Below are 13,404 nucleotides of genomic sequence, written 5' to 3' on the forward strand. Positions count from 1 at the left end.
GCGGTTCCGACCTCGGGGGATATCCGGAAGGCAGGACGAGCGAGGGACAGGACCCTCCGCGATAGGGCGGAAAAACTCGAGCGAAACGACACGGGGCGAGTTCCGGGCCGCTCGCCGCGGCGTCACGTAGAATTAACGCATATTAACTCGATCCCGCCGGGTCACGGTTGAGTTAAACGGTTTACCCAAAAATCGGTACCGCGGGATGGCGAGGGAGGCTCGCGGAGGGCGGCGGCGCGCCGCGCGGAAATGAATGAAATCAAACGAACCACCCCCGGGAGACAACGAGAGGGAGTGCGGCGGTAATTCGTCCGATTGAATTAAGGTGTTTTTTCATCCCGCGGCTTATCGGCCGCGTTATTTCGTCGGTTTTTCTCGTTATCGGGAGACGGTCGGCCGTCCAATCGCATTAGCCGGCACCCGCGCCCCCCCGGGAGGCCCGGGCACCCGAGGACGTCGCGCGTCGAGGGTAAATATTATTCGAATCGTCCGCGCGGTACATTAGGCCGCGTTCGCCAAGTGCGGCCACCCCGGTCCCTCTCGCTAATCCGTGGGGTTAGCGAAACATTGGCCGGCGTTATTGGCGGGGAATTTCCTCGCGAACGGCCTTTTGTCCGGTGCGGGCCGGGGGCGGCGGGGGCGGCGGCCGTAAACGGGCCGGTGTCCGTGTCAACTCGGACCGCTCGCGCGATTTCGCCCGGCGAATGCGAGATTTTTTCCCCGTGTTTTTCCCCGACTGCGGCTCGCCGGTCGGAGGGCCGCGGGGGCGGACCGGGGGATGGTTTCATCAACGTTCGGCACGAGCTCCCGGTAATTGGGGCCGTGCATTTGGGCGGTTAACCGTTCCCGAAAATACCGCGGACCGCCGCCGGAGGCTGGGAAAAACGGCGCAACCGAGGACGGGGAATCCCGGCCGCGAATCGAAAATCGCTCCCTCTCGGGACGGCCGCTTTGCGGAGAATCCCGAGGGATTCCGAGGCGGAATCCGGAGCCTCCGGGGACTCCTAACCTCACCCCGGATTCGGACCATCGGGTTATTTCTATCTGCGGCATCCATAAATGGACGCTCGCGAGGTTCGAATAGTTCCCCGACCGGTCTGCCGGCGTCTCTCTTCGGTATACCTCAAATTATTCAATTCCGGTATTTAGATTAGAAATTTAACGTCACCGGGTCGAGGCTGGCTCCGGCGACCTTTTTGCCAATTGAACTTATCCGGATACTTAGGCGTTTGCGTGGATCGTCGGTGAAGCGGTCGTAAGGAATAATTTGTGCAGCCTTGTGGCCGTAAATACGATATTTTGCAACAGAAATTTATTTCAAATTACCTCCCGTTATGTAAGCCGTTAACTTATGCATTTGTGTGCATTAGATGGTTAACGGGTTTCGCTGGGAAAATGGAGAAGATACCTCCCAAGATTGACATGTTTTATTATCTTCTTCGACCAGTTATATATTTTTATTTAAATATATATTTTAAATTGTAATTTCATTCGTTCGGTTACGAATGATAAGAATACGGCGTTGCTTTTTATTCATCGATAAAAGAAGATTCTTATCGGTGAAATTATCCTTATATGATGACGAGCGATTGTATACGTTTACTTATGTAAAGTATAAAACGTCGGAAATGAATATTGAAACATTAACGAAAACAAATAAAATACGTTAATACTGCCCCAAATATACGCATCTAGAGTATTATCTTTTAACAAAAACAGCTTATTAGTGATTAAAGTATTATAACAATGGTTCATGTTGGATAATTTTATCAGTTATTTTATATTTGTAATCCTCTGTTGATTATAGGCGTGAAAAAGTAGAAATCTATTATTTGTGTAACGGCATTAAATTCCTCTAAGACTGCGTGTAAGATTATGCTTTTTGAGAAATTTTCATTCGTATCCGCTAATGCCTTTTTTATTGAATTGGTATGAAGATGTTACACTTTCTGCGCACTTATTTGAAAAGATATAATTCGAGTTTTACATATTTTCACATTGACACTTATTTTATAGCTAGATGCGTAGATACGATTTTTCCTTCCGTTTGCGTGCAAACGTTAATGTTTATATTATTATCATCGTTTTCTGCACAATATGATATATGTCGTTTTTAATAAACTACGTTTCATGAGTAACGTTCTTCATACAAGTGAAACCAGCTTGCAATTATGTGATATTCTTGTACATAGGTATTTATAGAAACAAAGTGTTACAGTATGAAATACACTGCAACATTATTGCTACATAAACGTTACACCTAAGTATTTCAAATATAATTTTCTATTAGACAGGGTAGCGAGATTTTGCGCATTAATAATTCTAGAAATATGTTATAAGTTCGATTCCGTTAATAACAGATATTAATACTTTTTGCTGAATTTAGGTTATATGTGGATACTGTTATAGCATGATCATTATAGTGATAGATAAAACTATTATAATTAAATAACCTCGGTACTTGGAGTGCTATATAATGTACTGTAGATAGGTAGGAAGGGAGGCCTACTACTAATATTTTATTTCATGTTGTATATATCCAAGAAAAACACTATAAAGAAATTATACAACTAGGTACACTTTGGATGATACTTACATGTCATTGCATTTTAATTAAACTCGCGAGGAAATTTCAAGAAAGTATCCAAAACTATCGTAAAGTTTCGACAAGTAATCTACAAACTTCACTCTTACGGTCGCAGGAACTACGATCAACATTTAACAAAACATAGTTTCGCCGAATAAGTTCCCTAGATTCCAGTGGATCTACAATTAAGCCTCATTATTCATCTTTCCGTGATAACTACTTTAATTCATTACCCCGGGAACCTCAACGAGAATTCAATAAAATTGCGCCAAATGTTAAAGAACAACGGTGCACATTTCCGAAGAGGGTACATTACTTGTGATCACGTCCTTGTATCAACGTGCATATCTTTTCATAGATAAAATATAGACATATCAGATTCCGGAAGCGTTCAAATTTTCCGAATAACGGCTCCACTTCCGATAATCATTTCTCGATCGAAATAAATAATTCCATCCACCTTGTTGCCGAGTCCATTATACACGTATATTGTACGAGTCGATAAATCGGAGTAGAAAAATTGGCGAGGAATGGGCGTCCCGGGTACAGCCGCGGAAGCGTCTCCGCGAGCATACGGGAAACGACGGAAGTAATTTGCCGGCAATCAGGGATCGGTCGGGACCGGGTCCGGCTCGGCTCTGCGCAGCGGCAGAGGTCAAATCCGCCAGCCCTTTCTCACGAGGAAACCAGAACCGCGAGGGCGCAACCCTTCCGAGAGATCGGGATGATCCCGGCTCGCGTGTGCGGATCGCGCTTGACCGTTGTCCAGTTCTCAGCATCCCTACCGGGACGCGTGAGAATGGAGCCGGGAGCACCAGAGGAGAGAACTGGTCCGGAGGAGACGCGATCGCGGGATCCCGTCAGGGGCGGTGGGGCAGTCCGGCGGTCCGGCGATCCGACCTACAAGAGGAGGGAAACCCCGTTTTCGGTTTCAGTCCGCGAAAACACGACGCCTCGACGGCGACGTTCCCGCGAACTCGTGCCCGGCCGTCGTTAAAAGTTCTCCCGAGCGACCGAGACAGAGGGCGAGGCGACGGCGAGGGGTCGAGTAGTTTCGAGAACGCAGTTACCGGGCCCGAGAAGAAATAAGTGCCGCAGGGTCGCGTCCCGCCCTCGAGATGTAACTCTTGCGAGGGTGAAATTCGCCCGGTGAATCTCGAAGTGCGACCGGCCGGCGAGGACGAGGTCGACCTGGGGAGTGGACGGTATTTCGGGGCCGGGTCCTCGCGATCCGTTTCCTCGTCCAACCGGGTGCAATTTCATTTTCGCTCCCGCCGCGCCGTCGACGCGGCGCGGGTGGATCTTAAATTGGCGGCGGTTTTCATCTAGGCATTTTAATTCCCCGCCGGCGCTTCGTTAAGCTATTCCGAGAATTCGTTAACTCGCCATTCGCCCGCTAATTGATATTCTCTTTAATAAACGATTTCTCGCCGCAGGTGGAGCTCGCCGTTTGGAGGTCGAGGGCGGGTCCCGGTCGATCGGCGGTCTCCGTATCCTTCTCGATCCCACCCGGGACGCGCCGCCGCACGTAAGGCGAGCCTTTTTCCAGGGTTTCCGGCATCAATATTCGTATTTCGATTCGGCGGCGGCTGCCAATACCACTCCGCCATCGGTCCATATTTCATCTGGCGCAGACGTAAGCGGCTAGTTATGGGCGTTCGTTAAACGATTAAAGCTCGTTCCGGGTGGGAAATTATTAATTTGTCCGTTTTCCCGCGCGGTCACGGAGGGGGCGCGCTCGCGATTTTCCCGGAAAGTTCCGGCCCTCGGCCGCCTCGCGGTTGGGACCCCTCGCAAATCATATTTCACGTGTATATCGGCTTTAAGCACTCCGCCGCCTTAATCCTTTTGCTCTAAGCCAATTCGTTAGACGCGAATACATTTGCGAGTAATCTGCCGTAACACCGCTTTCAGGTTACAGGTGCAGCGATTAATTCGAACCCGAAGGGAGGCGCCGAGGAAGGGCGACGATCGCGCTCGTGGAAGTCATTTTGCCTGCCAGTTTAGGAGCCGCGGGGCGTCGGGATCGATACTGCGAGGATCGCCATTTTGTTGCGGAAATTTATTGACGTTAACGCGCCGGGTCCCCTTTTTAGTCCCAGGAACCGACAGGATAATCGCCTCCTGGCGGGGTCGGGGACGGCGACGCGCGACAAATTAAAAGCTTCTCCGCTCGGCCCAAAGTAGTCACGGAATCGTTTCCGTTCACCATTGACGCGCGTTTCCGTTTAGGATTCGTCCGCTCGAGGATTTCTGTCCCTTCCATTTTCGGGATGAAATTTGGGGAACCGAGTCGCTGACTATTTCGCTCGTGGGAAAATTTCCCGGGGCCAAGGGTTCCTCGGGTGTTTCCTGGTGACGCGGAATGGACGGCGGCCCTATCGACGCGCGGGACGGAGCAGGTTGCTGACCGCAAAGACTCGCGAGAAATTTCCAGCGTTTCGGGTTTTAGGTCGTCCTCGACGCGGTGGCCTCCCCGTCGGGGATGATACCCACCCGAGAAGACCGGCCGACGTGACCGTAAGCGGTGCATTAACGTTCGCGGGACGCGACCGGAAAGTTAAGAAGCTTTTAATCCGCCGAAGCGTCGGATCGTCCCGCCTCTAGCTCCAGGGTCGCCATCATTTTTTACAGGAACATCGGGGTGGAGAAGAGTCGGGGCAAGAAACGCGACCCTTGCCTCGAGCGATCGGAGCTTTTTCGGTGTTTGTGTGTTTCAGAAGGGCGGTCTCCGGCGGACGGAGCGATCCAAGATGTCCAGGACGGAAACGGGACGCGTCAAGGAGTCCCGGGGCGAGTGACGCGTCGCAAGCGTTCACAGGGCGCGACACTGGACAAAGTTCAAGCTTTCGGAAAGTCGAGAAGCTTTCAATTTGTCCAAGCGTCGGATAAATCCCGTCTCCGGGTTTCATTTTTTCCAGGAACATCGGAGAGCGGAAGAGTCGGGGCAAGAAACTCGTCGCTCGCCTCGCGCGAGCGATCGGAGCTTTTTCGGCGTTTGAGTGTTTCAGAAGGGCGGTCTCCGGCGGTCGGCGTGATCCAAGATTTCCAGGACGGAAACGGGACGCGTCAAGGAGTCCCGGGGCGAGTGACGCGTCGCCAGCGTTCAGAGGACGCGACCTGGGCAAAGTTTAAGCTTTCGGAAAGCCGAGAAGCTTTTAATTTGTCCAAGTGTCGGATAGTCCCGTCTCCGGGTTTCATTTTTTCCAGGAACATCGGAGAGCGGAAGAGTCGAGGCAAGAAACTCGACGTTCGCCTCGCGCGAGCGATCGGAGCTTTTGCGGCGTTTGAGTGTTTCAGAAGAGCGGTCTCCGGCGGACGGCGCGATCCAGGAACGTCGGGACGAGAAGGAGACACGCGGAGAAGTCCCGGGGCAGGCGACGCGCCGAGGGCGTCCGTGGGCGCGACCCGGACAAAGTTCAAGCTTACGGAGAGCCAAGAAGCTTTTAATCCGGCGGAGTGTTGGACGACGGCCAGGCACGACGGATCGCAGCTTTTTCCCTCCCGGCCGAGGGCCGCCTCGGAGAAGGCCAAGGGACGGTAAGGAAGGGCGACGCCCGATTGGTTCGAGCGTTATTAGCGGGGCTGCCGACGGCCCCGGGGGGTCGACTTCCCTCCGCCGGGGGAGCGGCGACCTCACCCCCGGCCGCCGACTATTTATCGAGCCCGCGACGATCTCCGTGGGGACGCGCCCGGGAGATCGGCCTCGGAGAATGGAATTAGTTACCGGCTTAAGGGGCGAGGGCGGAGGAAGAGGAGGGAGGGGGACGGAAGCTCGAGCGATCCGCCATCTTCGGCCGCTCCTGGAAAACCTCTCCTCGGCCACCGCCCGGTCGACCGATCGACCTCGAGCGCCTCTAATCGACGCAAATGAACGAGCGCGGCTTATCGGTCCGGCGGTCCGCGAATCTCCGGAGGAGCCGGAAGGGAGGACCCGGCAGGGTGGTCCGCTCCTAATGGTCTCGTCTCGAGTCCCGGGCCGACAACGGGCCGGCCCTAAACGGGACATTAGGATCCTCCGGCGCGTCCAGGTAGCCGCGGTCCCTAAGGACGAGGTTGCACGTGCTCGGTCGGCCTTTGTGCGCCGCCCGGGCGGCGCAAGGTGTCGGGGGACGCCGCAAGGTGCGCCTCGCGGCCGGCGGGCCGCATCCGGCACCGCGCCGAAAGCGCCGCCTTTGTGCGGGGGATAATCGAATTCGGCCAGGCGCGCAAAAAGCCGGCCGGGCCGCGGCGGCCGTCGGAAGGGGTCGCGCGTCGAGGCCGATATCCGCCGAGCGGAATCCCGATCCCCGTACCTGCCCGTCACTCGCAGGTAGCGTCGTTCCCGGCCGCGCGATAAACTCTCCTCCCCCCGGTCCCGTCTCCCGGCGAGGAGGGGCCGCGCCGGAGTCGGCCGAGCCCGCTCGAAAAATCGAAGCCGGCCGGCCGCCCGCTCGATCGCGTCGCGCCCGCGGCGGGCGGGGTCGCCGTCGGCTGTCCCGGACGCGGAGCGCGACGCTTTCCGGGGCCACCGCCGATCGGAATCGTTGCGGGGGGCGTTTTACGGGGCGAGCGGACGCGTCGGACCTCGGGGCGTCGGGGCGCGGGAGAGACCCGGCGGGAGGAAGGGCGCGGAAGCGAGAGCGCCGAGGGGACAATGGGAGCGACGAGGACGGACGAGGCGCGCACCGGTTCCCAATGGGCAGGGGCCCGGAACGGGGACGGAGCCCCTCGGCTTTAATAATTCCCGGACCCCCTTCGGAGCGCTCGACCCGGCGTCGCGACGTCCCCCGCGCCTCGTGCCCCTGGGCCGGGGACGCAGCCCGGGCGGCGGCGGCGCTCGGGATTTACGCGTAACGGGTGACGCGGGTTTCCGGCCGAAAGCGAAGCGCGGCCCTAGACTCGGAGGATCCGGCCACCTTTAAACTCGGCCCGGCCGGCGCGCCTCGTGATTTCGAGGGTCCCGCTCTCTCCGGAGGAGGTCGCGGCAGGGGGCGGATTCGACGCGGGATCGCGGGGTTATCGCGCCGCGTTCCCGAGACCGACCGGCCCGGATCGATTTCCAGCCGACCGGGCGCGCTTTACGAGTTCGCGCCTCCGTCGGCGCGGCCCCGCGGGGCGCCGCCGGGTTCGGGGAGCGACGCGGACCGGTTCCGAATTTCCCCGGCCGCTCCAAGGTGAACGTCGGAGCCGACCTCCTCGGCCTTTCGTAATCCGATCCGACTTCGCGGGTGGACCTTCGATCGGCCGTTCCTTCCGCGGATCGAGCCTCGGCCCGCTCGCGGGAAACGCTCGGTTTCGAAATCGGACGACCACGCGCGAGGTCGCCTTCGGGAAAAGCGCCGCACTTTCCGGAGAGCTCGGTCCTATTTTTGGCGCCTCCTCGAGCGACGGATCGATTCCCTCTCGATCTCCGCCGTCCGATCCGGAGACGGAGGATTCGGAGGCGTCGAGCGACGAGCGGCGCGGAAAAGACCCGATTCGCCGGCCACCCGGTAGATGGCCGGGTCCCGTCGGCGGAGAGAAAAGGAGAGAGAAGGAGAGAGAAGGAGCGAGAAGCGGAGAGAGAGAGAGGCCGTCGGGCTCCCTCTTTAGCCCCGATAGGCAGGCGGCCCCGCGAGGCGCTACCGCTCTCGGCGTGGGCGCCGCCGGAGAGGGAGTCTCGCGCCGGGTGCGCTCCCTCTCCGGGGAGTGGGAGCCGGACGGGCAGAGAGAGGGGGAACGCAGCCGTCGGCTCGGCGCTGCGGGTGCCGCGCCGGATGCGGCGGGTCCCGTCCCGTTTCGGTCCGTCCCGTCCCGGTATCGCCCGGCCGGCCGCTCGCCACCCGCTACCCGCAGCCCGTTTCGGCCCGCCGGCCGCCAGTGTCCCACCGCGCGCCGAACCGTTTGCCCTCGGAAGCGATCGGGCCGAGCCCCTCCCCGCCCCTCTCTCGCGCGCCGTCGTCGCCGCCGACGGGGACCCCCTCCAGCCCGCTCCCCTCCACGTGCGCGCGGCGGGCCCTCCCCGGCCGTCCGTGACTCGGCGCGGCACCGCCGCTGTCACCTGATCGCGAGCGGGACGCTTTTCGCGGCTGAGATACCGCTCTCGGCTCCCGGAGTCAAACGAGCGCCGCGCCGACGCGCTCCGGACGCGGAACGCCGCCCGACGCCGCCCGACGCCGAGGGACGGAGAGAGAAAGAGAGAGACGACCGACCGAGCAGTCGCCGCCGCCGCGGCGACGATCCGCCGAGTTTCGAGAGTGCCGTCGTTGACCGCGGGCCATCGGGCTTTTTCTCGCCTCGGCGCCTCCGCGCTCCCGCGCCCCGCGCCGCCCGCGCCGCGCCTCGCCCCGCCGCCCGAATCGGCCGGCTGCGCGCCCGAGCCCGCGCCGAGGGAAAGCTTCCTTCCGCCGAGCGCGCCGAGCCACTCGCGCGAGCGCCGCTCGCGCCACTCGGCCGGTACTCGCGCGCCGGATACGTCGCCGCCTGCCGCCGCGCTCGGCCCGGACGCGGAAAGTGCTCCTCCGCGACAGTGACTCCGCGTGCCCGCCTCGATCTCCGATCGATCCCGCTGCCGCAGGACCGACGACCCCAGGCGGATCGCGCGCCGATCGGCGCCGATCGCCATCGACCGAGGTGCGTATCCGCCGGCGACGCCCTCCGACGCCGTCGGCGCCTCTTCCGGTCCGTAGGACCTCTCCTAGGTGGTTAAGAGTCGAGTGGAACGTCCGGAGGTGCCGTTTCCGTATCCGGTCCCGATTTCGCCCCGATTCCGCCGATCGCGCGGCCGTCCCGGAGGCGCGACGCCCGACGTCCGTTCTAATAATAATTACCGCGCGGATTAGCGCGGCGAACTATCGGGGATAAGTGTTCCCATCGCGCATTCGCGAAGTGCCGGGATTTGCGAGCCATCTCGTTACGGCACGTATCGGGCGAATCGTGGCGGCATCGACGCAGGAACGCCCTTTTCTTCCGTTCGTTGTTTTTCATTCTCGCGCTATCACGGTTCTGGTGACAACGGAAACCGAGGAACCCACCGAGAGGCTCGTCCTCGCTCGTTCCGCAATCGGTTCGCGACGAATCGGTCTTCCGTACATTCCGGGAAGGCGAAAGAAGAAAAGGAGTTCGCCCGGGACGAAGTACGCTCCGGTTCGCTCGAAATCTATAATAGATCCCACGGGCGGACCCTCGGGGATCCGCAATCGGGAATAATGGCACGAGCGGATATCCCCACGAGAAACCGCGGAGGTTCGCCCGAGGAGCGTTCCGAGTTTCTGGGGGAAAAGAAAAAAAGGGAGAAAAGGAAGAGAAAAAAGGGGGCGATTTCGACTCGGAGAAGGATCGCGCTCCCGAGGGGCCTGAAATCGGAGGGTCGTCGGGGAGGGGACGGGTCCCGGCCATTAGTCGGGCCCGATCGGTCGGGGGACCTCTGGAAAAGGGCGGCGATCCCGCGGGCACCCGGAGGGCCGGGGCCGGGGCCGGGGCCGGTCGGGCCGAACCGAGCCGGGCCGAGCCGAGCCGGGCCGGGCCGGCGCGGGCCGGTCGCCACACCCGCCCGTTTGGGAATTCGACTTACCGCCACCGGGCGCGCTTAGCCCCCGCACTTTTTTTGCTCCCCGGGGATCGGGCCCCTCTTCCTCGAACCCTCCTCGGGTCCCGGACCACCAAGAGACGCGGCGGGCCCGGGGCCCGTTCTCGAAACCTCCGAGAGGACGGGCCGGCGAGGGGCCGCTTCCCACGCGGTTTCGGGTGCTTTACGTAATTACGTCGGGGGATTCGGCTCGCGCCCCCCCCGGCCCACCGGAAGGGGACATCGATCCGGGGGCGGAAGAGTCGCGACGAGCCGCGGGAAACATCGGCGGCCTCCGCCCTCTCGGGGTCCTCCACCCGCTAAATAAAATACGAGCCCCTCGCGGGGGCGGCCGTCTCGGTCCATCAGCGGGCGATTCCTCGTCTCGCTCGCGCGGCGGCTCTCCGTCTCCGTTCCCTCTCCCGGCGCGCCGAGCGGTCGTTTCATCTTTCCGCCGCGGACGAGGGGCGAGCGGGCGGAAGCCGGAGGGCGAGAAGAGAAGGCGGCGGCGACGCTTCTTTGGCGCTTCCTCGGCTTCCGTGACCCCCTCCCACGGGCGGTAACGCGAGGCGCGTCGCCGATTCGGAAGGTGCGAAACGCGGGGGAGGTTTCCCGATCGCGGTCCGCGCGCCGTCGGATCGAGGGGGACCGCTGCGGGGCAAAAAACGCGACGCCGGGGACGCGAGAATCCGCGTCCTCGCCTCGACGCCTCGCCGATCCTGGAAACGAATTCCCCGCGTTCCGCTCGGATGAGTCCCCGGGTAAAAAAGCATTGAGACGTCCCGGCATCTAACGATCCACTCCGCGCGCGGTAAACGTCCCGTTCCTCCCACGCGCGTGCACGGATTCACGGCCGGCCCCGAAAGTTTTACGGCGCGGCACGTGTGCCGCCTCGCGCCGCGCCCTTCTCCCGGCGTCGCCCTCGTCGCGGAGGCGCCCGGCCGGGTCGCGCGGATTCGATCGCGCATTGCGATCACGAGCCGGTCCCACGGCGGCGAGGGACGCCCGCGGCCTTTTGTCGTCGGCCCGAGGAGCGGCGTCGCCGTCGCCGCCGGCAGGAAGCACGTATCGCGACCCCGCGTCGGGCCGCCGGGTGCGCGCCGAGCGCGGCGCACCGCGCGCGTTACGCGCCATAATACGGTGGCCCGCGGTCCTACGTGACTCGCGTGCGTCCCGACGCCGTCCGTCGCCCGGGCGAGCCCGGCTACCGAAGGACCGGCCGCCTTCCTTTGTGCCGGCCTCTCGCGGCCGCGCGTCCCGCTTCTCGAATTTCCTCCGAGTCTCCTCGTCGCGTTCGGTTTCGCCGGACCCTCGAGGTCCGCCTCGGGAACCTTCGAGGCCGCCGGGACGCCGGAAAGGAAGCCTCGGGTCTCGAATTATCGAGAGCGCGCGCGTGGGCGTAATTACCCCTTTCCGGACGATGAACCCGCGTATGCGATTGGCGTAAACCATCGGCGTGGCCGATATACTCGCTTACGCGTCCGGCGAAAACAATCGACGCGGACGATGCGCTCGTCCGGGCGCTCGGTGAATTTTTAACTACCGCTCCGGGCACGCGCCGAAGTCACGAATGTCCCGGATGGGCGGCCGCGCCCGCGTCGCGAGTCGCCGCAGCGACCGATTTTGAACAATTGATCGGTACCTCGCGTGGCGCGCGACGCGCCGCAAGGCGATCCGGTCATTTCTATGACCACCGTTGCGGCGACCCGGCGCGGCCCGCGGCCGATCCGCGGGCAGAGGTTAATCGGTATACTTTGTTGCCCGTAACCGCTCCTCGGACGCGACCGGGGCGCCGGGAAATTGGCTTCATTTAACGATTGGCGATAGGCAATGCTTAACGAAAGAGACTTTATCGTTGCTCCGCTGACGCTAAGGGACGCCAGCCTGGGAACCGTGTCGGCTGCGGACGCGCTCGACGCCGCGAACGGAAACGCCGTCCCGTTAAACTTAGCCGGAGGCATAGGGCGCGATCTTTCGACAGTCCGGTCTACGCGGCGGGGCAATTTGTCCGGCTCTCCGGTCTCCGTGAAATATTCCGCGGAAGGTCGCGTAGCGTTTTCCTTGCCGCGGGTTTTATTTCGCGCAAGTTTGTCTCCGAACCGGGCACCGTTCTCTTCGGGGGGGAGCGGACGCGGCGGAACCTACGCGCGGATAATGGCCGCTTAAACGAGCCCCCCTCTCCCGGCGCGGCCCTCTCGCAGCGGGGCGCGTTATTTTATTAAGACGCGCCAAATTGCGAGGCACCGTTTCGAGCTGGCACCCGCCCAATGCGCGTGCGGGAAAGTCGCGCCGACGGACAGGTTTCCTAATTCGGAAGGTCATCTAACCCGACGCGGTCGGCTGGCGATTCGACCACCGCCGCGACGCCCGTCGTCTTCGGTCACGGGACGGTCCGGGACGGGAAACCTGCCGATGGCTCGATCGACGCCGTCCTCGGGAACTTTCCCGAGTCCAACGGGGCCGGGGACCCCGGGCCCGTTAAGCCGGGGCAATGGGACGCGCGGGTGGGCTGCGTTCCGTCCGGTCGGCGTCGCCGGAAAATGTAGTCGACCGCGATTTCTTCCCGGGGTCTCGGGGTAGCCTGGACGTCGCCGATTTGACGCTAACGGACGCGCCGTAATGGGACGGACGCCGAACCGATGCGGACCGGACTCGCGCGAATCGACCCCCGGTCCTCGGGAACTCTCCCCACGTACCATCGCGCGTCGTCGTGGCCACAGCGTCCTCGACCTCGGCGACAAAAATCGGAAACGGGTCGTTGCCGCGCGCCACTAACGACGTTCCAGCGGGCGCGCGTTCGGCGACGGGACGTGACGGATTTTCCGGCTTCGGGGAATTCTTTACGACGCGGTGGGTCGTTGGCAGCCGCACGGTCTTCCCTCTGGCTCCGTTCGTCCCCGGAGACTCGTTCCGATGCCCGCGATACGGCGTCGGTCTCCTCGGGCGTTCGAGCCGGACGCGTGGCAGTCGACGGGCGCCGGCGCCAACGCCGACTCGAGGGTCCTCGGGGCTGCCGGGGACCCGGGGGTTCACCGAGGAAAGAAATTGGATCGTACATTAGCGGCAGCCATCCAATAACGCAAAGCCAATTTCCCGGTTTAATTTCGTCCACATATTATATCCCCGGCAGTTATAATCCGAGCCGCGCCGCGGACGGGCCGGGCGCGCTCGGGCGGGGTGGTCCATTAGCGGCACCCTCGGTTAAACGTTTCCGGCTCGTAATCGCGCTTAGTTAATTTTCCCTCGTCACCTCCGAGCTTCTTTTGTTCCAGGGGCGAGCCGAGCCAGC

Source organism: Orussus abietinus, unplaced genomic scaffold (assembly GCF_000612105.2).
Source record: "Orussus abietinus isolate OABI.00-Male unplaced genomic scaffold, Oabi_2.0 scaffold88, whole genome shotgun sequence".
In the NCBI taxonomy this organism is placed as follows: domain Eukaryota; kingdom Metazoa; phylum Arthropoda; class Insecta; order Hymenoptera; family Orussidae; genus Orussus; species Orussus abietinus.